The sequence below is a fragment of the Mus musculus genome, chromosome 2 (genome assembly GCF_000001635.26).
Source record: "Mus musculus strain C57BL/6J chromosome 2, GRCm38.p6 C57BL/6J".
Taxonomy (NCBI): domain Eukaryota; kingdom Metazoa; phylum Chordata; class Mammalia; order Rodentia; family Muridae; genus Mus; species Mus musculus.
This window is the reverse complement of record NC_000068.7, coordinates 57168755-57192953: the sequence shown is the minus strand read 5'-3', so window position 1 is coordinate 57192953 and position 24199 is coordinate 57168755. Positions and strand designations below refer to the sequence as shown.

The 24199-nt window shown below is 42.7% G+C and overlaps 2 long non-coding RNA genes and 2 other non-coding genes across 4 annotated transcripts in view; 2 read left to right on the top strand and 2 right to left on the bottom strand.

Moving 5' to 3' along the window:
• Positions 1 to 4696: 4696 nt before the first annotated feature.
• 4930555B11Rik (RIKEN cDNA 4930555B11 gene) lies at positions 4697 to 11123 on the bottom strand. Its single transcript, NR_040633.1, has 4 exons — positions 11029 to 11123; positions 6944 to 7106; positions 6319 to 6476; positions 4697 to 5813 (listed from the first exon to the last, which is right to left on the bottom strand). It is a non-coding gene; the product is annotated as an RIKEN cDNA 4930555B11 gene (long non-coding RNA).
• On the top strand, positions 10490 to 10560 carry n-TGgcc8. Its single transcript has one exon. It is a non-coding gene; the product is annotated as a tRNA-Gly (tRNA).
• Positions 10805 to 10876, bottom strand: n-TAcgc8. Its single transcript has one exon. It is a non-coding gene; the product is annotated as a tRNA-Ala (tRNA).
• A 76-nt stretch (positions 11124 to 11199) lies between the features above and the next one.
• BB557941 (expressed sequence BB557941) overlaps positions 11200 to 24199 on the top strand; it is a 54278-nt gene continuing 41278 nt past the window's right edge. The window contains exon 1 of the long non-coding RNA NR_040356.1: positions 11200 to 11299. This is a non-coding gene — a long non-coding RNA (expressed sequence BB557941). The remainder of the gene's footprint in view (positions 11300 to 24199) is intronic.

Here is a 24199-nt window from a genome sequence, read left to right as displayed (position 1 = left end):
ACCTTTTGCTTCCTCATTTGAAGGAATAGAATGAGAGCCATAACCAAGCTTTACAAATACATGACTTGGGCTGAGCACAGAGCATTTTTAACTATCCCTAGGCTTAAGCCTGGAAGTGTCTATGTTCCGTACAATCTAATCTTCTGCAAACCTGGATCGTGAAGGTTTCAGCTTCCAGCCTCTGTCTGCTTCCCTAGGCCCAGTTTGTTTCAGCCTCTGAGACTTACTGCTGAAGAAACTCACCCTTTCTAGCTCTTTCTGAACTCTGGCTGGCTTATTTGACTCAGCTGTTCTGGCTCAAACTCCTCTCTAAGCTGATTGATTCAGGTTGGCTTCTCTTGGCTTCTTACTGAATTGCTCTGCTTGGAAAGACTACCTCTGAACTCCACAATCTAAAATGTCCCAAACTCAACTGCTCCACTCGGAACTGAATGGTACTGAACTCTCTCTCTTTCCTTTCTTGCTCCTTATATATACTTTCTTTCCTGTATTGGTGAGAATAGGATACAAAGAAGTTGGGCGTATCCTATCTCTGACTTGATCTGTCAGATCTTTCTCTGATTTGCCACTTTGTCTGTTCCTTAATTAGATATCATTGTATGGGATTAAAGGTATGTACTAAAGGCATGTCTGTGTTCCTACTTGATCATGTCTTTGTGATCCCTTGCTAGTGCAGCCATGTTGTTGACTCAAGCAAAGTTAAGCTGGAAGTTTCAATCAGGGTATCTCATTCACTTTTCACATCGATATTTCTTTGTTTTTATTTTTGTTTTGTTTTGTTTTGTTTTGTTTTGTTTTGTTTTTTGAGACAGGGTTTCTCTGTATAGCCCTGGCTGTCCCGGAACTCATTCTGTAGACCAGGCTGGCCTTGAACTCAGAAATCTGCCTGCCTCTGCCTCCCAAGTGCAAGGGTCAAAGGTGTACGCCACCACACCCGGCCACATCTATATTTCTAAGATGACTCATGCTTTGTGTGGAAAAGAATCAAGGTATTTACAAAACAACTCAAAAGATGAATTCACCCATCATAAATACACTCAGAGAAATCTCAATGGAAAATTGCCAAAGAAACATCAATTATATGAAATATTACCTTATCTTCATGCAATAGCAATAGCAGTTAATCTGGGATTTTAAGAGCTCAGCTGAACTGAATCTAGGCAGTCTTGTGTTAAAGGCGATAAATATACCAGATGAAGAGAAAGTAGGATGCAAAGAAGTTGAAAAGCCAAATGCAGATAAAGACCAAGTTCTAAGTCTATAGGGGAGAAGAAACAAAGAATATACATAAAAAACACTCCAATCTAGGAGCAGAGAACTAGGAGGTACCAGCATCACTAAGCAGGCTCCTATTGTGCTGCTTCTGGTATAGATAAAACACATCCTTCTCCGGAGACAGAGGCAGGTAGATTTCTGAGTTTGAGAACAGCCAGGGCTATACAGAGAAACCCTGTCTCGAAAAAACAAACAAACAAAAAACCCCACATCCTTCTGATTTATAGTATCAGTAAAAAAGTATAGAGTGTTTACAGCATACCTCCCCTAAATCTCTCTCTCTCTCTCTCTCTCTCTCTCTCTCTCTCTCTCTCTCTCTCTCACACACACACACACACACACACAAGTTGAAATTCTAACCCTTGATGTCATAGCATTAGAAGGTGAGGTCTTGTTTGACAACTTGTTTACCAACTGATGGTAGGTTCTATCTGGGAAGGCTTAGGGTCTTTTGATATGGAGTCTAGCTGTCAGATGGAGGCCCACTGTCATGGACCTGGAGGGGTGTAGACACACTCTGTTTTCAGTGCAGTACTCTCTGGTTCTTGAGTGATAAGATGACATCATGATGAACTTGGCCATACCATGCTCTTCCTACCACAATGTGGCTTCCACTTCTTCCCCACCAGGATGGACTGTGTCTTCTGAACCATGACTCAGAATGAATACTTCCTCTCTTCATTTTCTTCTGGTCAAATACTTGACCATAGTGATGAGGAACTAGTCACACAGGATGAAACTCTGATGAATGGAAGTAAGTAGTGCTTTTACAAAAAGATCCCAGTCTTCCTCCACTCCTGCCATGATACAAGAACTCATCACTCTGTAATTGAGGAGAGGATTGGCGTAAGAAATTGACTATGGTAGCTCCAGGCTTGGAATTCCTTACTCCAGAACTGTGGGAAATAAATTCAAGTTCTTTAGTCATATAGTCCATTGGCAGGTTGTGGTGGCAGCTCTGATAGATCAACTCAGTATTGTTTTCATGACTATTCTCTAGTGTTGAGTGAACGAATAGGTTTGGTTCCATCTCTCATGCCCCCAGTGCTATCCACAAGGTTGTTCACTGTGGTATTATTACTTGTGATAACCACCTCAGCATCCTGTCGGAGAGTAAGAACATGCATTATTATGGAGCTCAAATGGATTTGTCTATAGTTATTTGTCTATATCTTAAAGCAACATGAGAGTTTTCAAAAACCTTACCCAGTGGATAATATGCACTATGAGATAGGAGACATAGAACACTAAAGTATATATATATACATATATATACTAAGCAGATAGCAGAGGGTTGGTTAACCCTTTTACCAGTAATATTATAATATGAAAAAGAGGCTAAAGATATTTACTATGGAATAGAGGGGCAGCCATCCAAGGACAGCTATACCCTTAGGCTGTCGAGTTTCTATGATGAAGATATACATATATATATCTATAATGAAGGCGGAAATATTAGATATTTTATGAACATATGCCATTTAATTTTCAGTGATATTCCCATGCTTGAAATCCCATTTTCCTACCAGATTCCAGCCTGACTTTCTTTCCGTGTGACCATTAGAAGGAAAATACAGCACAGACACAATGATGATATTCCAGGGGCATGGCGCATGGCGCATAACAAATTAGAAAACGACGGGTTGTGGGTTTTGTTCCATGTGTGTAGACTCAGAGATACAGCTTTTTGTTTCAGCTTTTTGTTATGCTATCCTGTATTAGGCAAGGGCTGTACCACTGAGCCACCTCCCAGTCTGAGGTGGCTTCCTTCTCCTAAATCACCACATGGAGTTTCTGGACTTCGAGAACCAGAGCCTCCATCCTTTATTTCCTGAGAGTTGACGAAACAGGAGCAGCCACTTCCCAGGTTTCACCTCTCCCTTGTCACAAAGGCCTGTATCCTGTATCCTCAGATGGTAAGTGAAGTGAACCCTCATCTAACATCTCACACACACACACACACACACACACACACACACACACACACACACTGGAAAAAACAAAAGAGTTGGGGACTAGACCAGGAGCTGTGGAAGTTAGCAAGGAAAACGCTCGAAGGTGTTTTTGAAAACCGAGCTTAGCTTAGACACTGCGGTACGTTTATAATCCGATGAATCTTCCTTTCAGTGATGGAGAACAAACCCAAGGCCTCTGACGTGTGCGGCAAGCACACAGCCCCTGAACTCTATCCCCAGCCCCTGGTTTTGCTTGCTTGTTTGCTGTTGTTTTTCAGTCGCACTATGAAGCCCAGCCTCAGGGGCTCCTTCTTTTGTCCCCAAGTGCTGCAGATAACAGATTGTCTCTATTAGTACAAAGATAATACATATAGAACTTAAAACCTGTATAGATAATAGGAAATGTCCAATTTAATTTTTTTTTTAAAGAAATCCAGTAAAGGCAGACTGTTACCTCGACTTAATAGAAGAAAAATCAGGGCTGAAAGGCCCAGCCCCTGCTAAAACCCCCGTGACCTGTGAATGGGCATCTGTTTTGTCTTTTTCTTTGTCTTTTTGTGATTTCTCTATCAAAGGATTGATTGTTATTATATATTGATGAGTATTGATAGGCGACTTTATATATTCAGTTGATAATGCTGGCTAGATAGACGTTACATCAATATTGCATTAGGAATTATGAGAGGGAGTCAAACAAAACATCTTGATAAGCTTTCCAGCTGTTGAGTGTTCGTGTGCAGTGGCAGCTCGGCGCTGTGGAGGCATGAGACTCTTGAGTGTGAGGCCAGCAGGGAGTGGCTGTGTAGGAAGAAGACCTGGCCTTAGAAGACACCAGTTTCTTTGATTACAAGAACAATGAGCTAGGAGAAGATTAGGCGACAGCAACAAAGTACAAGCAGTAAATAGTTAAGGGCTAAATTTTAACAGGATCCAAGACTATTGCTGAAGCTTAGGAAAAGGGAACAGCAACAAAATTTGCTAATATATTATTAATATATTGCTAATAAAAGCTCCAGAAACTCAGTAAAGAAGTGAGAACCCTTGTACAACAGAGGGTCCGCCAATAGTGTCTTGTGTGCTATTTTCCTCATAAGCTCTGACAAAACACCCGAAGGAAGAAACCTAAGAAAGGTTTCTACTTTCGCAGTTTGTGGGGGAGCGTGTGATGGGGCAGGCATGGGACGCTGGGATGCTGGTAGGACTCTGTACACCTGCAGTCAGTGCAGCAATGGCCTGCCACTCAGCCTGCTTTCTCCCTTTGCCTTGTTTATTCAGTCTGGTATCCTGGCGCCAGCTCCCCGCCCCATCTCATAGGGTGCCACTGGCGACCAGGGTTTATCTTTCATGCTCAGTTAAACCTCTCTGCAGAGATCCTCACAGACACTCCCAGAGGTACATCTTCTGGGCGATTCTAAAACCAGTCAAGCTGACACCGAAGATTAATTATCACAATGCATTTGCTTTTTAAAAATTTTTATTCTTTTTCTTCTTTTGGGGCAACTTATTTGTTGCTCACAGAGGTAACCTAATGACACTCTTATTCATGATAGGTTATTATCATGAGGCCACAGACTCTCTTATTTTGTGTGTGAATGTGTGTGTACACTTTGATTGGTTGATTGATTGACTGATTGATTTTGATAAGGTCTTGCTATTTAGACCCAGATGGCTTGGAACTCACTATGTAGGTAGACAGACCTCAGATTCATAGAGATCTGCCTGATTCTATTTTCTGAGTTCTGGGATTAAAGGTAAATACTACCATGCCCAATTATTTATTACTTCTCCTTCATATCTTCATCACATCTCCTTGCCACCCCAGAAGCTATCTTTGTGTGTAATAGCGCACAGGTAGCCTATTGTTTATATCTGGCCTGGAAAAGCACGTGCAATTTTATGGAATTGATTTTAAACTGTCAACTTTAGTGTTCTATGTCTCTTATCTCATAGTGCATATTATCCACTGGGTAAGGTTTTTGAAAACTCTCATGTTGCTCTAAGATATAGACAAATAACTATAGACAAATCAATTTGAGCACCATAATAATGCATGTTCTTACTCTCCGACAGGATGCTGAGGTGGTTATCACAAGTAATAATACCACAGTGAACAGCCTTGTGGATTGCACTGGGGCATGAGAGATGGAACCAAGAATGGATGGTTGCAATAGGAAAAGGGAAGCTAGCACTTGGACAGTCTGAAGAGGACTGGCCCACCTAATTTGCATGGATGGTCTTTAGCAAGATGAAAACACAAAGACATCTGTTTAAACATTAAGAACTGCAACATGACTACAGAAGACAATGAAAGAAGTTCAACCCCTTATGCTACACATTCACGAAACTCCCCCCTCGAATCTATCAAAATTTAGGAAAATGGTTGAAATTGGAAACCACCGAAGTTTAGGAATGGATGATTAATGTGTGGGTTGATTTTGTCAACTGCACATAAACCAGAGTCTTCTTGAAGGAAGAGGTGGTACCTTCATTATGGAACCCAAATGGTCTAGCATTTTCTTGACTGTTTGTTGATGAAGGAAAACCCAGCTCACTATGAGTGATGCCATCCTTGGGTAGGTGGTCCTGTGAAGTATAAGAAAAGTAGATAAACATGTGCCAAACCAAAGAGTAAGCAGCCCTCCTCTATGGCCTTTGTTTCAGTTCCTGTCTCTAGGTTTTTGTCTGGAGTTCTACTCTGACTTCCTTTTGTGATGGGCTATACACTATTAGCTGGAATAAACCCTTTCCTCCCCAAGCTGCTTTTGGGCAAGGTGTTTATTACAGCACAAGGCAGAACAACCAACATAATGAGATATTACAAATGTGGAAAGAGTAGATTTCTCAGTGTTATAATTCTACACTGTGTATTCAGATTACTCCTGGCATGGTAGTATATGTCCTTAATCCCAACACCCAGGAGGCAGAGGCAAGCAGATCTCTGCAAATTCAAGGCCAGAAGGGAGATACAGGGATATTCTGTCTTAAAAAAAAGGCTCAACTTTCCCCTCAGCAAATTTACTTGCAGGAATGTGTTATAATCATCCAAAATGGCGCTCGTCCAAAGCGTTGCCTACAGACTTATTCTTACCATGCAACATCAGGAGTTGTCTGCCAAGGACCAGGCTGAAGGAATGACCAGGTTGTATGAAAAGCACTTTTCATCATCTTCACACATCTTCTTGTTGCAGCTGCATTCTTCACCCCCATGCCTCGATTCTGATTTTTAGGAAACTTGACCTTAGGATACTATTTAGGAAAGAGTAATGGAAAAATTACTATTACACATGACTTGGGAATAAGAGAGCCTTGGGTAATACAGGCAACATTTTATTTTCTCTAAGAGATGGTAGTGGTCATATGGCACTGAGACTCTTAGACTCTTAGAATAAGTGCTCAAAAAAAAAAAAAAAAAAGGATGGTGTATTCACAGGCACACCCCCATTCCATTCCATACCCTCTGTAGTGCTTGGAAAATAATTCAGTTTTAGAATCAATAACAAAGGAACGATGGAGAAGAGGGGGAATAGGTGAGGGAGAGAGAAAAGTCAACTAGCAGCTGCACATAGCATGACAAAGGCTATGCTGTGTTTTCAGCCTAGGGACCAAGGTGATAATTGTCTGCACAGAGTAGGAGAGACTGGCATGAGGAGGAAGAACAGGATTCAGATTCCTTTTAAGACAGAAGCTCGGAGTTGTTGACCAGTCAGACTTGCCTGAGAACTGGAAAATGCAAGCAGATGACTATGCAATGACTGCCTTCCAGGAACCGTCTCCACATCCTCAGCATCTGCATGTGAGAATTATACCTGGGTTCTTCATTTCCATGCCCTGATTTTCATCCTTAGGAAAGTAGGCCTTAGGGTACTACTTGTGATTCTAAAATGGAATAAGTAATGATTTAATTCCCAGCCAGTAAAGGGCAATCCAAATGACAGGCTTCTCCATTTCCCCAGGGCTAGTTTTTAACCTGGGACAGAAATAAGTCGCATGTATTAAATCAATACAATCACTCACAGCTTAAAAAAAAAGGCATTGCTTTGCTGGTATATTATACCAACTACTTCTGTTTCTTAATTCCTTCCTTCTTCCTTCCTTCCTTCCTTCCTTCCTTCCTTCCTTCCTCCCTTCCTTCCTCCCTCCCTCCCTCCCTCCCTCCCTCCCTCCCTCCCTCCCTCCCTCCCTCCCTTCCTTCTTTCTCTCAGATGGTATAAGCCTAACTGTGTCCCAGTGGCAAGCCAACTCCATCCTTGGCCTTGGTACTTTGAGCAAGCACCCAAAGATGTTTCTGCTGCAACAAAAGCCCAGGTCAGTTCCACTGACAGTGGTCAGGATTGTCAAAGACATTCTGTAACATTTCACAATTTCCTGCCTTTCTTGTGCTTTCTCTTCCTGTCTTTCAGTCTCAGTGGGGGACAGTCTCTGTGGATCAGAGAGCAGACCAGACTAAAGAGAGTGTGAGTGTGTTCCCACCCTCAGGCACAGTCCAGCAGCCTTGTGATATTTGCATGCTTGATCACACGGATAGCCAAATCACTGCCTACTGCAGCCTTTCTTCTGGCTCTCCTGGGATCCACTGCCCTCATCCCCTCGGGGGCACATTCTCAATTTCCTACCCATTAGCTCCTAAATCACCACTTTCCTCTTAAGACACTCCTACGGTCACACACCCTTTCTAGTAATTCTGTTCTTTTTTCCTTTTGCTCTGAGTTTGAGGCAATCCCCCTGCTTCATCTGTCTATGAGCTGGGATTACAGGTGTGAGTCATAGTCCCCACCTTTTTATTCTTCATAAAATGAAACAAAAACAATGGGGCTTCAATTATGACAATTTCACATGAGCACAATGCTCTCTCCCTCTCTTTCTCTCTCTCTCTTTCCCTTTCTCTTTCTCTCTCCACTCTTCCCCTTGCTGGTCCACCTGCCTTAATATCTCTCCGTTTACTTACTGGCCAGATCACAACATGCCACATCACCACACTACACCTCCATCTGCAAGCTCTCTCTCTCTCTCTCTCTCTCTCTCTCTCTCTCTCTCTCTCTCTCTCTCCCTCCCTCCCTCTCTCTCTCTCTCTCTCTCTCTCTCTCTCTCTCTCTCTCACACACACACACACACACACACACACACACACACACACACACGATTGACTGTGTAGTCAATCTGGATTGCACATATAAAGAAGATGTCAAAGTGTTCCCTCTCTCTCCTCAATTAAATTTCTGGTTTACAAGATATTAAGTAAATGCTAATAAGTGAGTGGTTTAAAATGAGCTGGTGCAAGGCAAGGAAGCAATGGCTTTCCTCACTGGCTTGGAACAGCTCTGGCAAGCCAAGTCCTTTCAACTGTAATATTTTAAACCACATTTCTGCCCCATTTCGCTCGTTGGCAAAAACAAACTATATTCAAAGTAAAATGGTCTGACCTTGCTCTCTCTCAGGCTACTTGGGATTGGAGTTTAGATTTTCCTGTTCTCTAATATCTTATATATATTTTTAATATTTGTGATTCTATAATTTTTTTAACTTCAAGTTCTGCTGTTTATCCCCATACCCCTATACTCAAACTTCCTCGGACACTTTATCAATGTATAAACCCTCACATTATTTTAGCGGCTGTTTATAATCTTTCTTTATCTGCACTCAACGATTCTTAATGGATAACATCCTGAGTTACAAAGCCATATTTCAGGTAGATAGCTTGGGCAGTTGGCTAAGCTCTCAGACACCGGATGAAATAGTGGCCAGGTCCCAATCTTCCCCCTACATGCCTCAGCTTCATCTTTTGTTAAGTTGCAGTGATTTACTTCACTAGGATGAAGTCCACGCACAGCTAACTCACCAAGCCTCTGTAACTGCTAGCATAAACTGCTAGTGTGGCTTGTATTTTATTCTATTTTATTTTTCCTGGAATCTTTCCTAGCTAGTCAGAGGTCCTTCAAAAATGTCGGAATTTTCCTTCCAAAAGTAAAGAGGCCAATGATGTCTATCTAAATCCACAGTATTCTATGAATTACAAGTACATCTTTGCCTTGAACAATATTTTCATGACCTCATTTCTTTCTGTTATTTTATCCTGATAGACCCTGGTTTGGATTTTGGCAGTGCCCCTTTCCATGGAAATGAGGTGAAGGTTCAGACCCATCCTACGAGCTGAAAGAGATCCCAAGAGTGTCATTTCACTCACGAGACAGGAACCATCTACAGAACTCAGGTCACTTGGCCAGAGTAAGTAATACGTCCCAGTTCTGTGTGTGTATGTGTGTGTGTGTGTGTGTGTGGGGGGGGGGGTGTCAGTAGGACAGTTCAGTTTTCTCCTAATAACTTAAGTTGTGTCAAAGTTTCTAATTCCTCATTCTCATTTCTATTTCCAATCCCTAAAAATATTTCCGTTTTTCTGACTGTTTAAAATAATTGGCCAAGCTGGGTGCTGTGGCACATGCCTTTAATCCCAGCACTTGGGAGGCAGAGGCAGGTGGATTTCTGAGTTCAAGACCAGCCTGGACTACAGAGTGAGTTCCAGGACAGCCAGGGCTACACAGAGAAACCCTGTCTGGAAAAAAGGCAGTGTTGGTGCATGCAGAGGCAGGCAGATTTCCGAGTTCCAGGCCAGCCTGGTCTACAGTGTTCCAGGACTGCACAGAGAAACTCTGTCTCGAAAAACAAAACAAAATCAAAATAGGATATATATCTCCATTATATATTATATCCACATATAATATATATTATATCCACATATATATAGTATAATATATATACATATATTATTACATACATATATATTAATATATATATATATATTATACACACATATAAATGAGATCAAAGTATTTGAAAATAGGCTGGAGATCATAAAGTTGTATATAGAGTAAATCTTCATACACTTGCATTCTTTGCCAAGAACAAAACCAAGTAAACACAAACTCCCACCCCAAAACCCTCATACAGTTTAACAAAAGTTAGAATAGTAAGAATTTTAAAATGTTAATATTTTGCCAATATTTAACGATCGTTGAATTTAAAACTCTGTGACATGCTCAATGATACATGTAGAAACGTTTTCTGCCCTAAGATTCTGTGATCAGTGGAACTATCTTCAAATACAATGTATGTAAGTGAGATTTAAAAACTTAAGGAGAAAAACAAAAGAATTCTGTTTCTTTTCCTAATTTTTAAATATATATATAAAAACAGAATTGACACAAGAATTACTCATGTGTAAATATATCCTAGTATAGTATAACAGAACACCATAATATGTGCTTGCATTGGTGGTTCAGTGGTAGAATTCTCGCCTGCCACGCGGGAGGCCCGGGTTCGATTCCCGGCCAATGCACTTGCCTTTTTGTTTCAAATCTTGTTTTTCTAAAATATTAACATTAATGAAGAAAGAAACTACGAATTTTTCTTCCTAGCATTTCGTTTCACTTGTTTTCCCAGCAATCACTAGAGTGAGTTTTCCACACTGCAGATTTTTCACGGCCTTTTTGTTTTCGGTTTTCGATGTTGTAGTGGTGGGCAAAATGTACAAGTGAAAATCTTTTCTTTGAGAAAGAATGAAAAACAGAATTCCGGCTGCTTGGAGATGCCGGGGATTGAACCCGGGACCTCACACATGCGAAGCGCGCGCTCTACCACTGAGCTACATCCCCCAGCCGCTAACTGCTCTCTTCATATGCCTACTTATACAAAGAACCCAACGCTCCTCTAAACCAAGGAGTCAGTCTGACTTTAGCAGATTCCACAGTGCATTTCTTTTTTATAATCCTTTCTCAGGCTCTGCTCGTGGTACATCTGAACCGACCCGGTGCAGGGAGCCCGCAGCTAAACTCAGCGGCCAGGAGAGTCGCAACCAGGCGGTCAACGCCAGGTTCCAGTTGGAGCCGGGAGCCTTGAACTGCCAGAGGGGCGGGACCGAGCGCAGCCCAGCTCTTTGATCCTACTGCGCAGGCGCCAACGATTCCTGGCGGGTAGCATAGGTTCTGAGCTTTTCTTTCAGCTAGGTTACAGACTGGGTCCTCTACAAGTCGGCTAGTTCGCTGGGCCAGAAGAAAGGAACTGCGGACACCATTCAGGTGACTCAAGAGACTTGTTGCTGTATATGCCTGTCTCTGCATTTAAAACTTTTGTGGATTTATCTGGGTACCCTGCACTTTTGGAAACCCCCTATGTCTCAGGAAAGCTGCGTAAAATCTATGGTTTACCTAGTGACGTTAACATTTATGCTCTGCTGTTTGGAGGACCAAATGCCCGTAGATTCTTTTAGATGGAGGTTACAGTCAACTCTTGCAGCAGAAAATGATTTTGCTATTTGCTCCTCCTTTGCATGATTCTCAACTTGAAACAAAATGATGCTGTCCCCTTCTTGGTGGCTTAGACTTGTATAAATGTTAAGATAGGGTGGAGAACCTGCTGTAGACGGCTTTTCATTCCTTTTCTATTTACACCTTGGGTCAGTCGGACTGACTGATATATATATATATCGTTTAATGTCCTCCATCTACCCTGACCTAACCGCACCTCAGCCCTAAAGTTCCAGGTGGTTGGATGCAAGCTAGATGGTTCGATGGGCTATGAATGAAAAGACGAGTGTATCTCTTCCAGGTGTATTTAAAACTGATTCCATTCCAGGTGAGGCTCAGTGGTAGCAGGGTAGGTATATGGTGTAGGCAGAGCAGCATCAGGTCGTTTCCATTTAACCTGTTAGGCTGAGGCCATAAAGCTGCGGCAGCGTGAAGGCCTGAAGTTTCCTCACCCTTCGCTTGTGCTCTCCAAAAGGCAGAGCAGAAAGCAGAAAAACGTCAAAAGTCACTGGGTAAACCACCAGCTTCATAATCACATCCTGTGTTAAGAATAAGCAAATGTCCACATATGCTTACAGCCATTTAAACAAATGATAACTCTGATTTTGTTAACTAGAACAAAGCCACACGTGGATCTAATTCAGCTATAATAAGGAATGTTTCAAAAGAAGTGGGGGAAACCAGTGGGCCGTTATCAAGGAGGCTTGCTCTATACCCAAGAATATCCCTGCATTCCTTTCCAAGACACTAGAACACACATTTCTTTCTTTCTTCTTCTTTTTTCTTTTATTATTCTCTAATATATTACATATAGACAACAGCTTTCCCCTCCCCTCTCCAACTCCCCTCTCCCCCATCTATTCCCCTATTCCCCTACCCCTGTCAGTCTCTCCTCAGAAAAAAAAAAAAAAGCAGGCTTCCCAGGAACATCCACCAAACGTGGTATAACAAGCTACAATAAGACCAAGCACAAACCATCACATCAAGACAGGAGCAGGGAACCCATAGGGAGAAAAGGGTCCCACAAGTCGTCCCCACTGTTAGGATTCCCACAAGAACACCAAAGGAGTACACATTTCCTATTTTCTTTTTTCCTTTTCTCTTCTTTTCTTTTCTTTTCTTTCTTTCTTTCTTTCTTTCTTTCTTTCTCTCTCTCTCTCTCTCTCTCTCTCTCTCTCTTTCTTTCTTTCTTTCTTTCTTTTTTTTTTTTTTTTGGTTTTTCGAGACAGGGTTTCTCTGTATAGCCCTGGCTGTCCTGGAACTCACTTTGTAGACCAGGCTGGTCTCGAACTCAGACTAGGCCATCTTCTGCTACATATGCAGCTAGAGATATGAGCTCTGGGGTGGGGGGTGGGGGGGTAACTGGTTAATTCATATTGTTGTTTCACCTATAGGGTTGCAGACCCCTTCAGCTCCTTGGAGGAGCACACATTTCTTAAACTGATTCTGAATCAGAAATTGGAGTCAGAATCAGTCTCTACCCCAAGGGTTTCAATAGGGAAACTGGGAAAGATGCATGTTCTTCTAGCAACTTGTTCTGGAATTCTCCTTAGGATTCCTTTCCTCAACCTTCTGCCGATTTAGCTACTACCAGAAGCCTTCCCTTTTTTCTCAATCAATTCTGGTTTGTTTGTTGGTTGGTTTGTTTTGGCTTCTAAGGCAGAAGCTTGATAATTAGCCTAGGCTGGTCTTGAACTTGGGACAATTCTCCTGTCTACCCCTGAGTGTGTGGATAATAGAATTGGCACATGATGCAAGCCAGGCTCTCAGTAATTTTGAGGATTTCAGAGTTAAGACCAAGGAAGCCTCATTTTAAATGCTCCTTCTCCAAGTCCACAGATCCAAAGCCCCTGGAGAGTCACCTGATAAAGCAAATGAGCCCTGGCTCTAAAACCAGCAGAGGCTGTGGTGTGGCATCACTGGTCTGGCTTGGGCCAAGTGGATAGCTTGAACTTATTGGACCATTTTACTACTGTGGTTGGTGGAGAGATGAAAAAGGAGGCATGTTCCAGAAAACTCTTTGGATCACTTCCATTTTTGTATGCAAATAAAAGTGCCCCAGGTTTTAAAAGGCTGATCAAATATCACTAACTATATAGCATTTACAAAGCCAAAGCAAACTAACCAAACAACCAAACCACAACAGCAAAAACACACCAGGATGCATTCCAAATCCTCCTTTCCTTTTATTTATTTATTTATTTATTTATTTATTTATTTATTTATTTATTTTGGAGGGGGTAGGGGAAGATCTCACTAAGTTGCTCAGGATGGCCATGAACTCTGTAAATCAGACAGACCTTGAGCTTTCAATTCCTCTGCCTCAGTTTCCTAAAGAGCTGAATCTCAGGCCTGTGCCACTAGAAGCAGCTCTAACCTCCTTCTGAAGGAAGTGGGATTTGTCTCTGGTACTGTGTTCACTTCTCTTGCCTCCGTTCTTGGCAGGCACTGTGCATCCCTCCCTCAGAGCCAGCTACGAGTTACTGTGTCCACTCCCAGTCTAGGAAGTGGTTCTCCCTCCTTATTCCTGACTGTGCCTTGGAATCTGGATTCACAGGGACAGCTTTTGAAAAACACAATAAAACAAAACAAAACCAAAAGCAGTTGTTTGTGCGCAAATCTTGACCAGCTGAGTTTGATTCTTTAAGGATGAATCCAGCAGCAGTGTCTTTTAAATCATGTGTGTTCACATATTCACATGCCTATAGTTGATAACCAGTCCATGTATAATGTGATGGTGTGGTATATATACACATAATATAATGACTGCATTTTTATTAACATATCCATCAAAGCTTATGCCATACTTTAAACCCCATAACTTATTCAGTTTATAACTGAAAACTTGTACCCAGTGCCCAAGTCTCTCCATTTTCCTCACAGCAGTATTCTAAAAAATTTCAGATGATTTCCCCGGCAGCTAAGGCTACAAACGAAGCTAACACTAAGTGGGTGAGTCTCAATCTTGGCTGCATATTAGGATCACTAGGAAGGCTGTAAAACTCGCTTGGATCTCATCCACAAATGCTTTCATTTAGTAGGTGGCCTGGACAGAGATGCTTGAAGGGCTTCCAGGTAAGCCTAACGTGAGTCGAGGTAGAGTATCCTTGCACTCACATCCATACTTTCTCAAGTTCTTCACTTTGTATGTGAACATCCAGGGCTGCCATCATTCTGAAAGTGGAAGGCTCGTTGCCCAGAGCTCCCCCACACTCAGGAATTTGTGTTGCTGGAGGATGGAGCTGACTCATTCCAATTTCTCTTCCTTATTTTCCTTAATGTAAAATCAAACTGGTGGAGGCAGGTGTGTTGGTGCTAAAAATGAGCATATCTTATCCTCATCTTCTGCGCTCTCTACGCCACATTCTTATGAATAGATTCCTTAAGTGGATGACCCCGATGATTCACTGTGAACTGATCTTGAAGGCTCAAGAAGCGGCTAGGTGATGGGTGGACCAAGTGCTGCTTGTACTTGGCACCCAGGATGCTTGGTGCTTGTAACTTCCTTGGTTAAAATCCTGATGGCTTTACTCAAGCAGTGTTTCCTATACACTGTTTTTGTTCCTTGGGATCATAACTGTTAGTAATTCTTCATCACTACAGTTAATTATCATTAATAACAATCTGAGGGCCAAGAAAGCAGCTGATTACATTTATTACAGAGGAACTTAATAAACATACTCTTTTCAATGCGTATCTCAAAGTGAAAAATTATAGTGATCAAAATTAGCATGTAGAGTCAGAAATAGTCATCTAACAGTACAGTTAGGTATTATATGGAAAGTTGCAGATTTACCACTTAGATTCTAGTTACGAATAGCATGGAACAGAAGGAGGAACATATTTAAGAGGAGAGAGACATTACAAAATTATCACACATCTGGAAAGAATCAATGGACAGACAGTTTTAAGGAGGGTTATTTTAAGATTAGAAGGACTGAAATAATAATGATCTTATGACAGATGTTTTCTGAATTTAAATGGGTGTGTTAAATGACAGGAGTTTCTGTGGTCTCCATTTCCTATCCTTAGAAATGGAGTTCATGGTTTCTTTTATTTTTTTGATTTTTTTTGAGACAGTGTTTCTTTGTGTAGCCCTGGCTGTGCTGGAACTCACTCTGTAGACCAAGCTGGCCTGGAACTCAGAAATCCACATGGCTCTGCCTCCCAAATGCTGGGATTAAAGGCATGTGCCATCACTGCCCAGCAAGTTCATGGTTTCTTATGGTTGTCTCTGACAAATTGTCTCTGATTGCTATTTAGCCTATCCCCCAGGGCAAGGTGCTACATTTTATCTGTATGAATTTCTCATATCAGAAAGCACCACTGGACTCTCTGCATGCCTGTGACATGTGCCGCCTTACTGTTCAATGAGGACAGTGGTAAAAAGAATGCTCAGAGGTAAATGGACACACGGGATTCTACCGAGGGGTAAAGCATAGGAAACAGAGTGATGTGATGGCTGCCTGACTTAGGTCTCTAAAGGGTCACATGACTGCAAGTGGAATAGGTAAACTTTACAGCATGTAAATTGTAACAAGAAGGAAGTATGTGAGGGATGGATGTGTCAACAACGGTAGAGTGGAATCCTGTGGGTAGCTCCTCATGAGCACGGTGTGTTTCGTGTAAATAGGAGGAAGTTAAATGGTGGTGCACAGATGACGACAGCCCCTTTCTAGGCATGCAGGAGGAGAAGAGAATGTCTTTGGCATAGACAGGAAACTACGGTTCAGATGACAGCATACCCGTGAACTGCAGTGGTGTGTGAGTGACACCTGTGTAGGTTACTGAACCGAGCCCTGGGGAGCCAGGTGTGAACTGCAACATCACAGAAACAAATATACAAGAACATTAGACATTGCTTGTGTTTACAAAAGTAGAAAAGCTAGAAGCAAAAATCAATCGAGCATTACCTCCCCGTCGAGCCTGTATTCCAAGTGTCTTACTTAGGGTTTTACTGCTGTGAACAGACACCATGACCAAGGCAAGTTTTATTAAGGATAACATTTAATTGGGGCTGGCTTACAGGTTCAGAGGTTCAGTCCAGTACCATCAAGGAGGGAACATGGTAGCATCCAGGCAGGCATGGTGCAGGAGAAACTGAGAGTTCTACATCTTCATCTGAAGGCTGCTAGCAGAATACTGACTTCCAGGCAGTTAGGACTAGGGTATTATAGCCCACACCCACAGTGATACACCTACTCCAAGGCCACACCTCCTAATAGTGCCACTCCCTGGCCCAAGCATATACAAACCATCATACCAAGATTGTCCCTTCCAGGAATGCGGTTTGTTGTTAATATCTGTTGCCCATTCTGTTACAAGAGGTCTTCTTAGTACAGCTGACCTCATGGCCACAGGGAACAATACCATTCCAAAGCACCTCTTCTTCTAAAGATACATTCCAGAAACTGTGAGGCTCCCGCTCCTTGCAGTCTGAACCTGATATAATTCAAGCTACACAGGGAAGGTGGAAAGAGAAAGAAGGGGAGGAAGGCTCATCAACAGCCTTGAGCTGGCTGCACCAGGATTTCAATGAGAAGTAAATACACTTCAATTTTAAGCAACTTTCTCTCTCCTTCCTTCCTTCCCTCCTTCCCTTCTTCTCTCCCTTTCTCCCTCCCTCCTCCCCTTCCTCCCTCTGTCCCTCCCCTTTCCTTCCTCTCCCATCTCTTCCCTCTCTCCCCTAAATTCTAATTCATAGAAAGAAACTTGTTATGATTCTCTCTGGGCCAAAGTAAGCATACAGACAAGTGTGGCCCATGTGACAGACATAAGTGTTTGAAGTAGTGTCTGTTGCTTTTGTAAGTCAAGGAGAGAGGGCTCTGTACATGGCTAATATGGCTGGTGTTGACAAGCTCACCAGCAGCCAGCAATTTCATTTTTTGTTAACTCTAGGCAAAGAATACATATACTACTTTTTTTTGCTTACTTATCCTCGAAAAAGCAATGTGTAGTAATGACATAATCTTCCTCAACACCACTTCCTATTTTCTACTTATTTGTGACTGGTTGCAGGCAAATTAAGTAGGGGAAAAGATGCCACAGCTTTTCCTCTAAATTCAGAAGTTTAATTCCCCAAAGATGGTGACTTAAGGTATTCTCTTTCCCTTCCCTTCCCTTCCCTTCCCTTCCCTTCCCTTCCCTTCCCTTCCCTTCCCTTCCCTTCCCTTCCCTTCCCTTCCCTTCCCTCCCCTCCCCTCCCCTCCCCTCCCCTCCCCTCCCCTCCCCTCCCCTCCCCTCCCCTCCCCTCCCCTCCCCTCCCCTCCCCTTGTTTCTTCTTTTCTTTTTTTCTCTTTCTCTTTTCTTTTCTTGGTTTTTGGAGACAGCTCTACGTAGCTCTGGCTGTCCTGGAATTTACAGAGACCCATCTGCCCCTGTCTCTTGAGTGTTAGGAATAAAAGTGTGTGCCATCATGGCCGACTTCTCTTTCACTTGTATACTTCTCTCTCTCTCCCTCTCTCTCTCCCTCCCTCCCTCCCTCTCCCTCCCTCCCTCCCTCCCTCCCTCCCTTCCTTCCTTCCTTCCTTCCTTCCTTCCTTCCATCTTCCTTCTTTTCTGTTTTCTTTCTTCCTTTTATTGATTCTTTGTGAATTTCACATCATACACCCCAATCCCACTCATCTCCCCATCCCTTCATAACCACCCTCTGTTCTTGCAACTTTTCTACCGGGGGTACAACAAGATAAAACAACAACAACAATGACAACAACAACAATAACAACAACAACAATAACAACAACAACAATAACAACAACAACAACAACAACAAAACATCTCGTGGTGGAAGCCTTGCATCCCACAGTATACCCAATGAGTCATTGATCTGTTTTGAGCCTCTGGCTTCTGCTACACTATCAATACTGGAACCTCTCTGGCACTTCTCTCGGAAATCCTGTTGTTGCCTTCTGTCATGGAGATACTGCAGTTTTGGATCTGCTGGACCGTTCCTTTCATTCCAGCAGTTCATAGATGGGGTAGATGTTAGGGCTGGTCATCGAAAAGCCCTGGATCTAGGCCTGTGTGGTAGCTGAGTTGGTCAGCCTACAACACCAGGGCAAGCTCTCCAGCACTGTCCCAGCTAGCTCATGTGATGCTATAGGATGAGGGACAGGGCCAGCTCTCCTGCTCTCCTGCTGCTTACCCACCCTTTCACCCACGGGGCCAACTCTATAGTGCTTTCCAGGTCAGGTGTGGGGCTACTCTCCTGAGTGCTGCCACACCTGAGTGAGAGAGGAGCTTGGCCAGCTTTGCAGAGTCCTCAGACCTGGTCCCAGACCAGGGATGTCTACATGACCTTTGGTGGTAACAGACTCTCCTGATGCTACAGGGCCACAGACCCAAAGACAGATCCTAGGCAGCAGCATGACCTCAGGTGGCATTGCTGGCTACTCAGTCTCCAGTTCTACCTTCTCTTTCTTTTCCATCTCTCCCTGACTTACTTGTTCATCATAGAGGCATCCAGGGTCTCTGGTGTCTGGTCCTCTCAGGAGTGCTAAGCCCCACATGTGTGGTGCCTGGTGGGGGTCATCCCAGGCTTCCTCTGCCTTCCTTTATATGTTTATTTATCTGTGTTTGTGTATGTGTGAGTCTGTGTATCTCCTGGAGCTGGAGTTAAAGTGGTGTTCTTAGCCCATGAACCATCTTCCTACCCCCTATTATAGCTTGTTCTCTCTCTCTCTCTCTCTCTCTCTCTCTCTCCCTCTCTCTCTCTCTCTTTCATTGGAGACTGAACTTGGAGCCTTGCATATTCTAGTCAAACACTCTACTACTGTGTAATATCCCCAGACACTACGTTCTTTACTTTAAAAAAAATTAATTAATATGCATCTTGTGAAACTCCAGCTCCAAGGGACCCAATACCTCTGGCCTCTGTAGGAACCTGCATATAGATAGACATATAGAAAGTTAAAATAAGATGCATCTTTTTCAAAAATAAATATTTTATTCAGTATGTTGTAATCCCAGCACTTGGAAAGCTGAGGCAAGAGGAGCACCATGAGTTTATGTCAGGTCAGCCTGATCTACGTTGTGAGTTCTAGGCCAGCCTGGACTTAATATTGAGAGTCTGCTTCAAAAACAATAATAAAAATGCAAATGTTCTACAGAATCTCAGGGGGGAAAATTCCATAGCAAAAACCAGATATAATTATATAACATAACTAAATACAATTATATAATGACAACATATCTATATAATGCTTTAAGAGCACTAGACAAATTTACTAATGTAAGATATTTCTAACCACTAAATGCTAATTCCAACCACTAAATATTATTTGATTAGGAATATCCTGGAAATGGGAATATTGAGAGGAGATAGAATCTAGTTTTCTGGCTTGAAGAATTCCACAAAAAGTGCCAAATAAAAAGAAAGCATTCAAAGGAATGTATGTATGTATGTATGTATGTGTGTGTTTGTGTGTGTGTGTGTGTGTGTGTATGGGTGTATGTATGTATCTATGTGTGTGTATGTATGCATTTATGTGTGTATTCATGTAGGTATGTGTGTATGTATGTGTGTGTATGTATGGGTGTATGTGTATATGTGTGTATGTATGTGTAGTGGCTATTCCTGGTTGTCAACTTGACAATATTTGGAATGAACTACAATCCGGAATTGGAAGGCTCACCAGTGACCCTTATCTGGAGGCTTGGAGATCCTTATCTGGATCTTGGTTTGAAGATCTTGAGCCATAGTGGCTATGGATTCCAGAAGATTGAATCTCCGAGTTAAGGAACACACCTTTAATCTGGCTATGCCTTTCATCTGGGATTAAAGGTGTGGTGGAACACACCTTTAATCTGGGCTACACCTTTTGCTGGAGACAATATAAGGACATTGGAAGAAGGGAGTCTAGCTCTTGCTCCTGCTCCTTCGCCTGCTTGCTGCGTGAGACTGAGTAACTGCTAGATCCTTGGACTTCCATTCACAGCTGTGACTGAACGATTGTTGGGAATTGAGCTGCCGACTGTAAGTCATCAATAAATTCCTTTATTATCTAGAGACTATCCATAAGTTCTGTGACTCTAGAGAACCCTGACTAATACAGAAGTTGGTACCAGGAGTGGTTCTAGAGTAACAGAAGTACAAGGATGAATCTTTTAAAATTCTGGAATTGGCTTGTTGATCCACCAGCACTTTCAACTATTGAAACCTCTCCAGATTCTCTCCCTCCTGGGAGCTCAGAGAATTTTGAAGACCCATGGTTGAAACTATATTCCGAACTTAAAGAAGCTAATGCCCTTGATTTTCTTAATGAATTAGGTGATTCAGTGCACAAAGCTTTCTACAAGATGGGGAAAAAATCGAAAAATGATTTTACTGGCTGGCTGCTCTTAGTATCTGTGGAAAAAATGATGAATGAAAGGAAGGAGTTGTGTGATAAAATCGAAAGGCTCCAGACACAAGTAAACGATCTAAAAGTTGCTAAGTGTGTCCTTGAGGAGAATCTTCTCTCTTGTAGCAATAGAGCTCAAGTTGCAGAAAATCAAACAGAAACTCTCATTGTAAGGTTGGCTGAACTACAGCGAAAATTCAAGTCTCAGCCTCAGAGTGTGTCGACAGTTAAAGTAAGGGCTCTAATTGGCAAAGAATGGGATCCTACAACATGGGATGGGGATGTGTGGGAAGACCATGTTGAAGCTGAGAATTTTGAATCCTCAGATTCTCAAGGGTTTGCCCCACCTGAGGAAGTAGTACCCTCAGCCCCACCTCTTGAAATAATGCCTTCCCCACATGAGGAAATTAATTTTGCAGAGTCTGCTCACGGCCCACCAATAGTTTCTTCTAGACCTGTAACCAGACTCAAAGCAAAACAGGCTCCTAGAGGGGAGGTAGAAAGTGTAGTCCATGAGGAAATTCGCTACACTACTAAGGAGCTTAATGAGTTTGCTAATTCATTCAAGCAGAAACCTGGTGAATATGTGTGGGAATGGATTTTAAGGGTGTGGGATAAGGGTGGAAGGAACATAAAACTAGAGCAGGCTGAGTTTATTGACATGGGTCCTCTGAGTAGAGATTCTAGGTTTAATACGGAAGCTCGCATAGTTAAAAAAGGTGTCAAAAGTTTGTTTGAATGGTTGGCTGAGGTGTTTATCAAAAGATGGCCTACTGGAAATGACTTGGAGATGCCTGATATTCCATGGCTTAGTGTTGATGAAGGGATTTTAAGACTTAGGGAAATTGCAATGCTAGAGTGGATATATTGTGTAAAGCATAATTGTCCACAATGGGAAGGTCCAGAAGATATGCCTTTCACCAGCTCTATAAGACGCAAATTGGTGAAAGGGGCACCAGCACATTTGAAGGGTTTTGTTCTTTCCCTTTTCCTTGTGCCAGATCTTAGCATTGGAGATGCTTCTGCTCAATTAGATGAATTAAATTCACTGGGTTTAGTTGGATTCCGAGGTAACAAGGGCCAGGTGGCAGCATTGAATCGCCGGAGACAAGGTGATTCTAGTTATTATAATGGACAGCGTAGACAAAAGAATGTTTATAATAACATACCCAGTAATGGTCAGCACAGGAGAGGTGAAATTTATAATGGCATGACTCGGTTGGACCTTTGGTACTGGCTAACCAATCATGGTGTTTCCAGGAATGAAATACATAGGAAGCCTACTGCATATTTGTTTGATCTGTATAAGCAGAAAAATTCTCAAACAAATGAAAGAAAGGCTACATTAGATCGTGGTAAACAGCCAAATGAAAGAAAGGCTACATTAGATCGTGGTAAACAGCAATCTCGGCCAGTGAATCAATTTCCAGACTTGAGACAGTTTACAGATCCAGAACCCCTTGAATGAAGGGGTGGCCAGGTTCCGCTGAGGAAGGATCTTGATAAGACACCCAAAGGTTTTGCTGTTACCCTTTCTCCAATTCTTCCCCAGAGGGACCTACGGCCTTTTACAAGGGTAACTGTACACTGGGGAAAAGGAAATAATCAGACTTTTCGGGGTCTGCTGGATACTGGTTCTGAGTTGACACTGATCCCAGGGGATCCCAAGAAACATTGTGGCCCTCCAGTTAAAGTAGGGGCTTATGGAGGGCAGGTGATTAATGGAGTTTTGACTGATGTCCGACTCACAGTAGGTCCAGTAGGTCCCCGGACACATCCTGTGGTGATTTCCCCAGTTCCAGAATGTATAATTGGGATAGATATACTCAGAAATTGGCAGAATTCTCATATTGGTTCCCTGAACTGTAGAGTGAGGGCTATTATGGTTGGAAAGGCCAAATGGAAGCCTTTAGAGTTGCCTTTGCCAAAGAAAATAGTGAATCAAAAACAGTATCGTATTCCTGGAGGCATTGCAGAAATTACTGCCACTATCAAGGACTTGAAAGACGCAGGGGTGGTGGTTCCCACCACATCTCCGTTTAACTCTCCTATCTGGCCAGTGCAGAAAACAGATGGATCATGGAGAATGACAGTTGATTATCGAAAACTAAATCAGGTAGTAACTCCAATTGCAGCTGCTGTACCAGATGTAGTTTCGTTACTTGAGCAAATTAACACATCTCCTGGCACCTGGTATGCGGCTATTGATCTGGCAAATGCCTTCTTCTCAGTACCTGTCCATAAGGACCACCAGAAGCAATTTGCTTTCAGTTGGCAAGGCCAACAGTATACCTTCACAGTTTTGCCTCAAGGATATATTAACTCTCCTGCCCTGTGTCATAATTTAGTTAGAAGGGATCTTGATCGTTTGGATCTTCCACAAAATATCACATTGGTGCACTATATTGATGACATTATGCTGATTGGACCAAGTGAGCAGGAAGTAGCAACCACTTTGGACTCATTGGTAACACATATGCGTATCAGAGGATGGGAAATAAATCCAACCAAAATTCAAGGACCATCTACCTCAGTGAAATTCTTAGGAGTCCAGTGGTGTGGAGCATGCAGAGATATTCCTTCTAAGGTGAAAGATAAGTTATTGCACCTGGCCCCTCCTACAACCAAGAAAGAAGCACAACGTTTAGTGGGCCTATTTGGATTCTGGAGACAACACATCCCTCACTTGGGTGTGTTACTTAGGCCTATTTACCAAGTGACTCGGAAAGCTGCTAGCTTTGTGTGGGGCCTGGAACAGGAGAAGGCCCTTCAACAGGTCCAGGCTGCTGTGCAGGCTGCTCTACCACTTGGACCATATGACCCAGCAGACCCGATGGTACTTGAGGTGTCTGTGGCTGATAGAGATGCTGTTTGGAGCCTCTGGCAGGCCCCTGTAGGTGAATCACAGAAAAGACCTTTGGGATTTTGGAGCAAAGCTCTACCATCATCTGCAGACAACTATTCTCCCTTTGAAAAACAGCTCTTGGCCTGCTATTGGGCCTTAGTGGAAACTGAACGTTTGACAATAGGACACCAAGTTACTATGCGACCTGAACTACCCATCATGAGCTGGGTACTATCAGACCCTGCAAGTCATAAAGTGGGACGCGCACAGCAGCAGTCTATTATCAAATGGAAGTGGTATATACGTGATCGGGCCAGAGCAGGTCCTGAAGGCACAAGCAAGTTACATGAAGAAGTTGCTCAAATGCCTATGGTTTCTACTCCTGTTACAATGCCATCTGCTGCCAAGCATGCGCCTATAGCCTCATGGGGTGTTCCCTATGATCAACTGACCGAAGAGGAGAAGACTAGAGCCTGGTTTACTGAT